This window comes from Sciurus carolinensis, unplaced genomic scaffold, assembly GCF_902686445.1.
Source record: "Sciurus carolinensis unplaced genomic scaffold, mSciCar1.2, whole genome shotgun sequence".
NCBI classification, from domain to species: Eukaryota; Metazoa; Chordata; class Mammalia; order Rodentia; family Sciuridae; genus Sciurus; species Sciurus carolinensis.
The window spans coordinates 2,316,313-2,330,382 of NW_025920120.1; positions in this window are offsets into that span (position 1 = coordinate 2,316,313).

Genomic DNA, 14,070 nt, shown 5'->3' on the forward strand with positions numbered 1-14,070 from the left:
TATGACTTTCAAATATCATGCGATTCTCTCCAATGAGTCATTCTAAATAGAATACATAAAGTTCACATCTAATCCTTAGATCTTCAGATTATAACTTTCATAAAAGAGAAGACACTTGGGAGATGTGATTAAGTTGAAGATTGAGGATCTGGAGATATTACTGGATATTCAGCAGGAGACCAACATAAGCATGAAGGTTCATAGAATGATGAGAAAGTATGGAGAGTCAGAAAGGTTTTGACTATGGTGAGGGGCATTCAGTGATGAAGGAAAGGGCCAAGAGCAGGGACATGTAAGAATCTAGGAGCTGGAATGTCTGGATCTGGATTCTGTCCTCAGGAGAATGCAGTAGGATCACAGCCCTCCTAAAACCTACATTTCATCTCAATGAGAATTCTGACCTCTAGAACCATGAGGAAACCAGCCTGTGATGCTTTAAGCTTATGATGACATGGTGATCTGTGGAGCAGCAATATGGACAGGGATACTCTGAGAGTGGCTATCCTATGGTCCACCAAACATTCCACATTGCTATCATTTGGTGTCTATATTGACTGGAGGCAGAGAAACTTTTACCCTAAGAAGAGATGGTACCAGATTTCTTCTAAGGTAGAAAATACCTAGAAAAACCTTCTCCCATATTGGGATTACTCTTACAGCACCAAAAGGAAGGGAGGGTTGTTCTTGCTTTCTGTTCATTGGTCTCCATATTAGGACTATGAATTAGGTTACAGGAGAGAGTGTGTGAGGGGAGGACTGAGTCAGTGTTGGGGGTATGGGACATGAGGGAGGGCTCAGGGAAATGCAAAATGCCCCCCTGCTCATTTCTGTAATGGAGACAGGTAGAGCTGGGAGGTGTGCAGGCCTGTGTTTTGTAGAAGATACTGCAGAAGACCTGAGTTGCAGATCAGGTCAGCATGTTTTGGGCAGAGACAACAGGAGGCTGCCATTAGAGTGAATTTATCTCCTCCCATCTCATAGTTCTCACTGTATCTTTGGAAGGATTATAGCCACGTGGAAGCAATAGAGTTGATGTCAGACAGACCTGGGTTGAAATCCAGCCCCAGACCTCATGGACCATGGGACTTTGCTCAACCAAACTGTGTTCTGATGTTTGGGCCCCTCCTCTGTGGAAAGCATAAGAAAGAATATCACATGGTGAACCAGAGGGTCGACCAGATTACCCACCTTGAAATATGATGGTTGTTAAATAAATCAGAGTTCTGTCTTAAGTACCTTTGAATATCTCAGATTTAGGACACTACATGAGGTCTAAGTATTCAGATATTATTTTGAACTAGCAGCCATTAATATTTATTCTACAGAAAGCATGTGCCTCAGTGTACTCAGAGGTTCAAATTTTGTTTTTTCTACCAGAGAATCTTTTAACTTCCCATTTATGTTGTGCATTGGAAGGTTGAAGCAGGAAAGTGACAGTCATTGCCTGAGTCTCACATGTATTAGTTACAAACATCTGATTTAATAGATTACAGAAATGTGTGGTGTACAACAACAGTAATATAATCCACCACAGTACTGAGATCAGAAGTCCCAGTGTCCATCTCCAGGTGTTTTAGGGTTGGGGCCCCTGCAGAGGTGACAGAGGACAGTCTACTCCTCCATCTCTATCTCTGGTGGCTGCAGCTCCATGACTCCAGTATCACCCTTTGTCTTCCATGTCCTTTGTCCTTTTGTCCATGTTAATTATTCCTCTTTCTAATGAGAATAGTGGGGCCTGCATCCAAGGCACACCTGGATAATCTCTAATATTTAAATGTCTTGATTTAGTCTGCAAAGGCACTTTTCCCACATAAGGCACATATACAGACTTCATGGAGTAGAACATAATGTCATGATAAACACACTCAGTCACAAATCACTAGAAATAAACTCCTAGGTGTGTACACCCCACCACTCCTGACTGGATTTCCCTCTTCTACTCTCTCCCTAAAGAAGAAAATCCTTTCCCTTCCTAACTATATCCAGTCCCACAAAGCAAACTCAGGCTCACACAGGAGGAACTAACTTGTTCAGGATTTGCTTGAAGACTTGCTCTGTCACTATCATCATGCATTGGGAAGGACACATCTGAATTGGTCCTTCCACACCTGGGGATCAGTTTTATATATAAAGGCCAGTCATGGGCCATGAATCCCTGGAACTTACCATTGTTGAGTATCCCTCATGCCACAGGGATGACCCACCTCTGCTTTCCACTGTAAACCTTCAACTCACTGTGAACAATAGAGTGGGTGAGGATGGAAGGAGGTGAGTAAATTTACCAAACTATACTTATGTCTCTCATGATGAAATTAAGGGGGCATTTTTAGTGTTTTGAAAAGTTTTGAGTAAGAATATATTTTCTGGTCATGTCCTAGCTCAAGAGATGAAAATATTTCCTCACTTAGGAATACCAGGGTCACTTTGGCTAATGTAAATTTTTTTATGAAGCTCCCTAATCTTGCACCAATGCCCTGTTCCTCCTTAAAATGTAGTCCCTCATTGTAGATGTCAAGTGAAGATGCTATTTGGAATTTCTAACAACCTACCTGTAATGTGGATAATGATGCTAGCTTCTACAATGCATTTATATACTAAAAAAAGGTAGAGTATGTGTGTATTTATTAATTTTAATTGTATATTTGTTAACACACAGCTGTACATTTAATGTAGTTCCTTATTATCTGCTTACTATGTAACTTAACAATTACTTCCAATGTGATGCCAGACCTGCTAACAGCCCTGGAGATCAAATCTTCACATATGATTCTACTCTCTTTCTAGTGAAATTCTGAGAGTGGCAGTAATATTGATCATGCAGGATCACTCTCATCTGTTTCCAACTCACCATCTCTCTGAGAAGCATATTTCTTTAACTCCTATAATTTCCTGTGTGCCTTACCAAGGATTTGGAAATCTGAAGAGAAGTCAGTATCCACTGACCCCAGTAGGCAGATGCATGGATAGAGGCAGGGTTCTGCAGAATCACCAGGTTATATGTTGCAGACAGCTGAAAGACCAGACCTGCCTATTCACTAACCCCATAGGTAGGAGTTCCATGTCTTGAGTACTGGAGAAGTTGTCAATTAGGGAAACCAGACAATTCTGTTTCTCATATCATCTATGCTGACTGTCAGACCTGCCAAGGCAGATCATGACTATAATGTAGACTCCAATTCCATGTATTAAAGCAGGCCCTGCTTGGAATATCTGTGGTGACTTCTGTTTTGCTACATAAATTCAAACTGATACTGCAACTCAAAATCTCAATAAGCATTGATTTAGGTTATTTATTAAACTGGAGAAGACATTGTCAGCTGCTCCTTCAACTGAGGAAGAAAAAGGAGAGTGAGGGTGAAGAGGAGCTCCCTGAGTCCTTCTAATAAAACCTCCCAGTGACCTTCATGGTCTGACTGTCTCTTAGAAGTGTTCTCAGCAGGTGGAGGCAGCAGGAGGAGCAACTGGAAAGGATCAGCCTCACAATTCTACTTCCCTAGAAGGTTTATGTCATGGCCTGTATCACTGTGGGTGCGGACCTGTAATACTGTTGAGAATCATAAGTGGCAACAACTTCAGCCTGCATGCTGATGATGGTGAGAGTGAAATCTGTTTGAGATCCACTGCCACTGAACCTTTATGGGACTCCAGATTGCAAATTGGATGAACAATAAATGAGGAGCTTAGGCACTTTTCCTGGTCTTTGCTGCTACCAGTTCAAACAATTGCTAATGCCCTGACTGGCCAGGCAAGTAATGGTGACTATTTCTCTTTGAGATTTATACAAGGAGTTTGGAGACTGGGTCATCTTGCTGTCTCCTCTGGCACCTGCAATTGAACAACACATGAAAGAAAATATGCACAGACTTAAATGTGTTGTAAGAGGATTTACTTTAAGAATCAGACTGCAATGAACAAATTGGTCTGAATAAATCTCCAGGATTGTCCCTCCCTTCATGGGAGGCAGAGCAGCAGAAGTTCCAGGAACTGAGTAGGGGTTTTCATGTCCATGTGTGTCCTGACTGGGAATGACTCCTGCACAGGGTGTGAGCAACTTACTAAGACATCCTCAGGGCAGTGCACTGTGCTGTGGGCACAGCAACAGGGCTGACTCCTCTGTCTCACTCAGCACAGAATGGTAGTCCCCCTGTGTTCCAGGAAAACCCAGATAAACTGCTCCTCTCTGGCACCAAAAGAAAGTCTAGTGCCATCTGAGTAGTTTCCCATTTTGATCTCATCCAGGTTCAGTGCTTTCTTTCTTTTCTAATGTTTCATCTATGACAGGGGCTGTCCATTATGGCACAATCCCAGACACTGCAGAACTTGTCACCAGTTACTTTCCTTTACACTTATAGAAATCACTGAGGCCAAAGAAGATTCCTCTTTGCTCTCATTTCCTGATACTCATGATTTGAAGTAAAGAGAAAATGAGAACACTTGGGGAGTCACAATTTATAACAAATTGTGTCACCTGCTTTCATTCAACCTCATGACTCCATCTAAGTGACTTTTCTTCTTTTTTGAATGGTCTGGCCAACTACTTCCATCGTAGTCATCCAAGATCAGGGATTTTTCTTCCTTCCCATATGAGGAGTATGAACCTCCTTTCTAGCTCAGCTTGTGATTATGAATTACTTGCATTCACTGGATGCTCAGATCATTGCTCTGATTCTCTCTCCTCTAGCAACCCAAGTCCTTGCCTTCAGAAGCAGAGATCTTATTTCTACCAAGTGCCTACTGACTTCTACTTTGTTCCCTAAAACTGTGTATTCTACATCTCCAAATACCTGTCAGCTCCTAAGAGAACTCAATTCTCAATGCCTGGTTTAGAATGGTTGGGACGAATCAGGGTGCAAGAGAAGCATATGGAGTTTTAAAGTGGAAGCCCGGCATGGGGAGTCCTGTTGCAGTGGGGTCTTCAGGGTTTCCCCTCATGGGGTGGTGGTAGTGTTGACCCAGTATGGGGGTCAAAGAGGGGTGAGGCAAGGAGGCATTTGGAGGGATAGAAGTCCCCTGTACAGGTGACAGCCCATGCATGAAGCCAAAGACACCCATTCAGGGAGAAAAGTTGATGGTGGCCACAAAGTGTCAGAATGGAGCATGGGTGGGTTTGTTAGAGGGAGCATGTGCATGGGAGGTTTGATGATGATGGCTGATGGAGATTGGTTTTAAACAGAGGAGTTTTATGGTTTGCATGTGTGGTGTTCCCCAAAATCTCATGTGTGCACAGATTTGCCTGTAGGGAATATGTTTCCCCAGGGGCCACAGCACATAATCATTCTCTTTCCTGTGAGTATAGAGATCTCTTGCTCTTGTGACGGTTAAGAATGTCACAATAAGACTTATTGGTTTAACTCTACATGTGTTCTGATGTTATTGTGTTGCAATTTTAACATTATTTTATTATTTTCTCTTAGATATTTTTATTTGATGTGTCTTGGATGTTGCCACCCACAGAAACAATCCGGCAGGAAGGAATCGAAGGTGGACTGGGAATGAACTACTTCTATTATCTTTCTCTGTAGTGGGCTGCTTTCTTGCTTGCTTACTTGTTCACTAGTTTATAGAGGAAGAGAGGCTTGCTTAGAGGAAAAGAGACTTTGCTTAGAGGAAGAGAGACTTTGCTTAGAGGAAGAGAGACTTTGCTTAGAGGAAGAGAGGCTTTGCTTAATTTTAGAGGTGCTACGCTTTCAGAGAAGCCATTTCTTAGAGGTCTGCTTCTTAGAGTTCTGCTTCTTCTTCTTAGAGGTGCATCCTACATCCTATCAGAAGTGCTGCTTATCAGAGGTGCTTCCTATAGGTGCATGCTAGAGGCATGTCCTTAGTTCTGCGTTCTGTGATCTGTGATCTCCTCCCAGGTGAAGAGAATGTCTTATATACACTAAGGCAGCCAATCAGCTTAGAATTAAGTAGCATGGTTGGAGCATGCACCATGGTACCAATCAAGAAATAATGAGGAACATCTGTTGACCACTAGCGCAGAGGAGACATTAACTAATCAGGCAAAAGGTCATGAGAGATCACGCTGTGCTAACACTAATTATGCGCCACCTCTTGGCCCAATGCCAGACACCATCTTAGAGCTGCTTAAACATGTCTCTACACTTGGAGAGGTTCTTTTTTGACCTTGTTTATTTGAGGTTCTTTATGATTCCTGTATTTTAATGTCCATGTTATTTCTGTGGTTAGAATGTTTCTATGTCATTATTTCACTGCAAAGTTTCATAATAACTTTAGTTTGTATTTCCATTTCTCTCTGTCTTACTGACTCTCAAATTTGGTGTGTTGATGTTGCCCAGAAATACTTTTCATATTGTGAATATGGTGTTTTATTTATTTATTTGCTATGTTTGCAGAGTGAGTAAGTCTTTTTACTCTGTTTTAAAGGTCTGAAGTTCTGTTTTCTATTTAATTTAATCTGTTGGTAATACTTTGAATTAATTTTTAATTCAATTTATCGTGTCTTTTTTTTCAGTAGCACTGATTGGTTTCCACTAGCTCCATTTTTTTGTTGTTGTTGAAGTGTTCTTTCATTTTCTACATTTGATCCTTTAACTACGTACTTATATTTTATTTATCTCATTGAATGTTTAATAATCAGTTTTATAGCATTTCTCTAGAAATTTTGCTTTTTTCACATCCGTGGTTTCCATTTGGGGGATTGTAAATTTGGGGGTGAAATTGGTTTGCCTCTTTCCTCCTGTTTTTAGAGGATCTATGTTTGTGCTTGTATTGGTTTGAATTATTTTTTCCTCTTTTGTGCACATTTCATTTGGTATGTACAATCTTTTTTGTTCTTTTAACTTCTCTCTATTTTTCCTGCATAAGCAGATATTTTGGATTTGGAACTGAGATCCCCTTCCAGAAATTCTGCTCATTTATTTTGGGTTCTTGCATCCCCTATTATGTATGTTGATATATTAATGGTGCTAACGTGCATGTGGAGTGAGGTTTGCTGTTATTTGGCTGAGGTGTGAGTGTAGCTAAGCAGCAGGATCTTTACTCTGAAAATTTATAGCATCCCAATCACTTCCCAGTCCCTCTATATGAAAGAGAGGTTAATGTGATGGACTGACAGATCTGGCTCCATGAGAATGTTACAGGCCTGACTCTAAGAAAATGACTAAACAGACTCCATTTTGCTCTGAGACTCCATGTTATGTAGGAAATAAGCTTCTCCCATGGGAACACCACACCTCTGTGACCATCATCAGTTACTTGGTGTGACGTGTTTAATAATACACAATGGCAACTCCTATGTAGTAAAGAATTACTCTCTTTTGATTCCTATTGCTCCTAAACAATGTACCATGTGAACAGTGATTGTGTGGATGTTAGCAACCATTCTTTAGTTTGTACCTAGGTAAGGGTCATTCTGACCCACTTTCCCCTCTGTCGATGATCTCATGATGTTAATGTGTAATTTTGGATCATAGAAGCAGACACTTATGATTAATGTAATTTTTGGTATAAGAACCTCTACAACCCTGTGGTTGGGGCTGTTCTCCCAATAGCCATTTTTTGGGGGCATTGTGTGGTCAGTTGGCCAGCTTAATAAAGACTCTCAAATTTGGACTTCTCAGTGGTGATTGGTCTGTTTTTAATTTGCGCCCCATAACATTTGGAGGCCCCAGCGAGATTCTCGCTGCCTGGTGGGCAACCACTGTGCACCACTGACCTGGAAACTCCTGCAGAGTGGAGAGGCCACAATGTTGCTCCTAGGGGAAGGCCTCTGAGAGATGTTCCTCAGTCCCAGGCTGCACGGTCTGTGGAGCCCCACCCCAGGACTGAACTAAATTTTCTGAGAGAGTCACCTGTTTCTGCACCCCTGGGGGACTAGTAAGTCTGTTTCTGGCAGATACACATCTGGGGACTCTGAGGAAGACTGGATACAGCATTACTTCCTGAGTATGGGGCTGGCAAGACCTTGCTCAGTTCCTCTGGTCTGCAATCTGGAGTGGCCACTTGTCTGTGTCTTTAGTATTTTATCTGTTCTGTTTTTGTTTGTCCTTATCTGTTTTTTGTTGCCTTTAAGTGTAAGCATGGGTCAGTCTCCCTCATGTCAGTCATAGACTCGCTTCCAGTGCATGTTAACTAATTTCCAGGAATTCCAGAAGAGAGCCAGTGACTATGGAACTGGCTGCAATGTCTTTTCTCTCTCTAAATTCTGTGAGAGAGAATGACCAACTTTCAAGGTCAAATGGCCCCCTCAGGGGTCCACCAAATTGTCTTTGGACAACCTGAACATCCTGATCAAATGTTTTATAGTCAAATTTGGGTAAATATGGTTAAAAATGTTTTTAGCCATGTTTGCTGAAGCTTATATTAAAATGTAAACTGCTGCCAATAGGAACTTCCAAATATTGGAGTTGGTCCACAAAAATGCCAGGCTAAAATTTTGATGACTGCTATCCAAGAGACCAGGAAAACCAGTTTAGAACAAGACCCCAACCTGAGGGGGGTATCTCAAGGAGACCAATGGAAGCAGATCCCTTGCTGTCTCTTTGGGAAACTCCTTCAGGGAGGGATAAGGCATAACCTTTGTCTATATTCTCTTAATTCCTTTTCATCTCTGCACATCAGGATGGAGGCCAAAGACTTTTAAAAGTTTTGTTTTTTGAGTTCATAATTTTGATCTGGTGCACCTAAGTTAATTTTTTATCAGACCTATTTTATCCAATTATAAAGTTTTCCTAATGCTCTGTTTCATTCAAAGGCCAGTTTACAAAAGTTAACTCTCAATCTAATGAGTTTTATAAAATAAGTTATAAGGTCCTTGTCCATCTGTTTATTTTATTTATATGTACACCGGTGTATTGTCATGTCTACATATATTTGGTACCAAAATTGACATATGAGCTCGTAAAATAAAATTGTAAAAAAATGGATCCAAATATTTTTGATTCACATGATTTAAAAGGTTTTTAAATTGGGTAAACAAAAATATGGCTTTCAAGTTACTAATATAGTTTTGTTTCCAGTTGGTCAAAAAATAAATAAAATGTTAATTTTATAAAATGTCTAATATCCATTGTTTCTAGGTTTTTCTTCAACAGGAAAGAAATGACTGATATGGCTCAATACAATTCTCTGATAACTTGGCTTTTAAAAAAATAACTAAATTAGATAACATATATGAGATTGATCATGGATGTGTTTGTTAGAGATATCTGATTGGTTTAGAGAGTTAAAATGCTGTTAAATATAACATCAAGTACTCTTAACTCCTTAAATTGCACAGAGTAACATACTTAAAATGTTTTTGGTGTTTTCATAAACTGGTAAATAAAAAAAGAATTTAAATTTACTTTGTGTTATCACTGAAAACATGGTTACTAAAAGTCTTAACTAGGTATTATTCTATATAAAGGGTCCAAAAGTTTCAACTATATTTAAATAGAGTTCTGTAAGTAACAACGTATTTCATCAGATGAAAATGGAGTAATTTATCTAAATTCAGAAATTTATAAAGGTTGTTTCAGAATATAAATTTTTAAAAGGGGATCAAGAGATTAAAACATTATAAAGTTTTAGATATAAAAATATATTTAATAAAAATGTTTCTAGAAAAAATCTTTATGTGATAAAATAAGGATGCAATATGTCTATGTAAACAACAAGAGCGTCTAATAAGTGATTAAAAAGTGTTAATTAAGGGTAAATTTTAAAATGTTTATGTGTATATAAGTAACACAACAGTTAAAACTATTTGAGGTTTTTTCCTAAGGTCAAATATTAATGTACTGATATAAACCAAATTTTAGTCTATATGCTAAAATGACCAATAATTCTGAAAGTATTAATTTACTCTTAACATTGTATCTGTTAAGTTTTATTCTCTAGAACACCTAGTCTTAAAATTGGGAGTTTGTACAATTCTGGTTAAACAGGAACTGTTATTTTAGAGTATTGTACTACATTACAATGTCTAAATTTTCTTTAAAAGTTAAACATGGTTAATATAAAAACATCAATGCAATTATGATTCTGTTACTCTTTTTTATATATTAAATGTGTTCATATCTTCCAGGTGTATAAGTCTTTAAACAGTTTAAAAAATCATTTTATCAAGTTGGTGTTCTCCAACCTACAGTTGTAATGGTAATTTTAAACTTATCAGAATAAGAAATTTTATTGGGGATTTATTTATATCATTTAATATTATGTAACTTGACCCAAACCTTATGTTACCTTCTGCACTGGGATAAAAGGGTAAATGTATTTCTAAAAGATAATGAGAGCCTGATATATTTAAAAGTTAATATTATAAAACAGTAAAAATATTTTGTCACTTTACTAAACAAAAGGAAAGTTAACAGCTCTCTCAGCTTTCTTTGATTCATGTTTTAGGTGTAATATCATACTGTGTTAACTAACATTCATATAGACTTAGGAAACAATATATTTAAACTTTATAAAATGATATTTAAAAAAAGATAAAGATCAGCTTCAGAACTAGACTGCTTTACCTAAGATTTATGAAGAGCCCCGTCTTACCTGAGATAAGGCTCTGCTTCCTACCTTACTACATGTTACAATGGCTCCAAAATAAGTCAGACTTCAGCTCATAAGTTATATTCTAAAGATTAATTTTTTGTTATAAAAATTACTGTGGTCTCAAACATGGAATATTATATATACCACAGCCAAAATTTAAGATAGCTATTACACAACTAAATATATTTTTACTGTTTTTAGTTCCATTTTGTATTTTCCTCATAACTCTGTAACTGTTGACTGATTAATGTTTTACAGAGGTACTGCTTCAAGAACAATCTAAATTAATTTGATATAATAAGCCTTCACTTTTAGGACAGAAATATAGACCCCAGTTTAATAAAAGTTGGTAAATAACTATAAAATCATAAACATTAAAGTTAAAAAACCTAGTACTCTTACTGTATGCCTGGTGAAACTGACTTGCTGGATGTTTAAGATCAAAACTTAAAGATTGAGATTAAAATAAAGTGGTCAAGAAAATCAATATTTGGCTCTTGCCCTCAGAGTCAGCTAAACCCAGGGAACAAGAGAACTTCTCTAAGAGCTTTACAACTCTGGGCCACATGACCTTCCGATCAGGGAGGTTGATGAGACCACTAGAGAATGAGAAGTCAATCAGTGTACCTGATGCAGAGGAGGGTTCTTGGGAAAGGGAGAAATCCCTAAAGCTTCCAACAGAAGACACCTCATCAAGGAGACCCTAACCTAATGAATGGCACAAAAGGAACTACGAAGCTGCTCTCAGTTTCCCTAAGAGTGATCCCTGTGGGAACTCAACTGACTCTTAACAGCAGATAGGAACAAGGTCAATTTGACAAGCTTGGTCTTAAACACCTAGCAAAACAGTTAAAACCAAAACACAGTCGTTTCTGGACATTTTAAAAACAAAACAATAGTTATTTTCATGTAACTTAGGATATACACTTGTGTTAGTCCCCAAAATAAATAAAACTGTAGGTAACAAAAAATGTTCTTAGACAAAAATGCCTGATAACTATCAAGAGAAACTGTTAGAGTTAAAAGTTTTTAGTCAGTTTAAGGCCTACAGATCATCCTAACCTCCAGTACAGGTAGATTTAATCCATGTTTGCTGGTATGATTCTCTAGCCCTGAGTAACAAAAATAAAGGGATCTCTACTAAACAAAAAGATCATACCAGTAAAAGGATATTTTACAAAAATCAGATGACAGTAAGTAACTTAACTAACTGTTGTGTTTACATTCCTGATAACTCCAACAGTGTTAAGATTACATTCCTGAAAACTCCTTATCCTCTCTAGCCTTGTTAAGTTTTGTTAGGCCTTTTTATGGGAACAACCTCTCAGCTCTTCCACCTCCTGGTAAGAGATTATTAATTTCTATCAGCTTCATGATATTCATTTACATGTTCCAGATGCTATTTATTTTGTATTCATGGCTTTTTGTTTCTTTCATAGAACAAGACTTTTACCCCTAGAAGGGAACTTTTTACTGCTTGCCCCACCCCACATTGCCCCCTCTCAGCTCAAAGCAGCAAGAGCAGTCATCGCCCTTTTTCCTTACAGCAGTAAAAAATCCCTAAAATTAGAGGGGTAATAATAAAAATTTTTAAAAAACCAGTCAATATAGATAGGTAAATTGGGTTAAATCACAAAAATAAGGGTCAGTTTGGGTCCAGAAAGTTGGAGGCAAATGACCTCACAGATTAAAACGTTAATGCTTCCAGAGCACTTCCTCCACCCTTATGAAGAACCTGCTCCTGTTCTAACCTGTTGTTAAATCTCTCTAACAGGTTCAACTTGTGAGAAAACCAGTCCCAAGAGACCACTGATTTCCAACACCCATTTCAGTCAGAAGACTATGTCTACATCAAATTGTTCCAGAAAGGACTATCACCTGGCTGAAATGGAAGGGACCTTACTCACAACATGGGTTCATCACATGTGAGTCAAGACAACAGAAAAATGGACAGCCCTCAGAGTGCCCCAACCACCATCTAAAGATAAGACTGAAAAAATGTTAATCGTGTTTTTTTCTTGCTTGGACTACATCAGGAATAACTCTATGCTTAACTGTTCAACTTTTTGAGAATGCCAAATGGGCTAAATTCTGTATACTATTATGATGGGGAGGAATAAAAGGAACATATGGGGCTAACATCTGAACAAACAGCCCCTGTCTTAGTTCCCCTCCTAGTGGAAATAGGTATAATGGGTTCCACAGCTATAGGAACCACTACACTGATTACTGGGAATCAGAATTTCAAAACTTTAAGTAGACAAACAGATTTGGACTTAAATATGTTAGAGATAAAATCCAGTTTGTTAAGCTAATGGTGTTGCACACTCACTATAATCACCTATACACTACTAATAAATCAATGATTTGATTATGTACAAAAAACCAGTGGGGGATGTGATGGACTGACAGATCTGGCTCCATGAGAATGTTGCAGGCCAGGCTCTAAGAAAAATGACTAAACAGACTCCATTTTGCTCTGAGACTCCATATTATGTAGGAAATAAGCTTCTCCCATGGGAACACCACACCTCTGTGACCATCATCAGTTACTTGGTGTGACATGTTTAATAATATACAATGGCAAATCCTATGTAGTAAAGAATTGCTCTCTTTTGATTCCTATTGCTCCTAAACAATGTACCATGTGAACAGTGATTGTGTGGATGTTAGCAACTATTCTTTAGTTTGTACCTAGGTAAGGGTCATTCTGACCCACTTTCCCCTCTGTCGATGATCTCATGATGTTAATGTGTAATTTCAGATCATAGCAACAGACACTTATGATTAATGTGATTTTTGGTATAAGAATGCCTACAACCCTGTGGTCGGGGTTGTTCTCCCAATAGCCACTTTTTGGGGCATTGCATGAGACAGTCAACCAGCCAGCTTAATAAAGACTCTCAAATTTGGACTTCTCAGTGGTGATCGGTCTGTTCTTAAGTTGCGCCCCATAACAGTTAAGAAATAAGAATAATGGAAGCAACCAAAAATAACCTTAGAATAGATGTCATTTCCTAGTATGAGGTCCCTAAGTTTCATCTGAACAGATGTGGTGGGGTCAACATTTATTATCAGCAGCAAAAATAAATTGCTATGAACTAAATAAAGACATGGAAACGTCAACTGTTGTCCACTATAGTGATAACCAAAACAATGTGAATAGGTTAGAAATTACATAAACTTCTTTCATACAGTGGAATTACAGTTCCTTAAGTGGAGAGAAAATAAAGTAGAAAGGCAAGTTTGAAATATTTCAAAAGTGAACAGAGGGGAATTGGGAGAAGGGTAGCAGATGATGGCAATAAAAAAGAAAAAAATTAAATAACCAGAACTCATGAATAGAGAGGAAAAGAAACAAGGAAATTTGTTTGTTAGAGGGGAGTGAATGTGGAGGATTAAGAAGAGGAACTGAAACAGATACAGATAAACAAACAAAAAAAAATCAAACCAAATCAAAGCCACATAAAATTTTACCCAAAGTTAAAACAAGGATAAATAATGATCAGGTAAGAACACAATTCAATAAAAGAAAATTGGGTGAATATATGTGTACTTTCAAATATATCAGAGAAG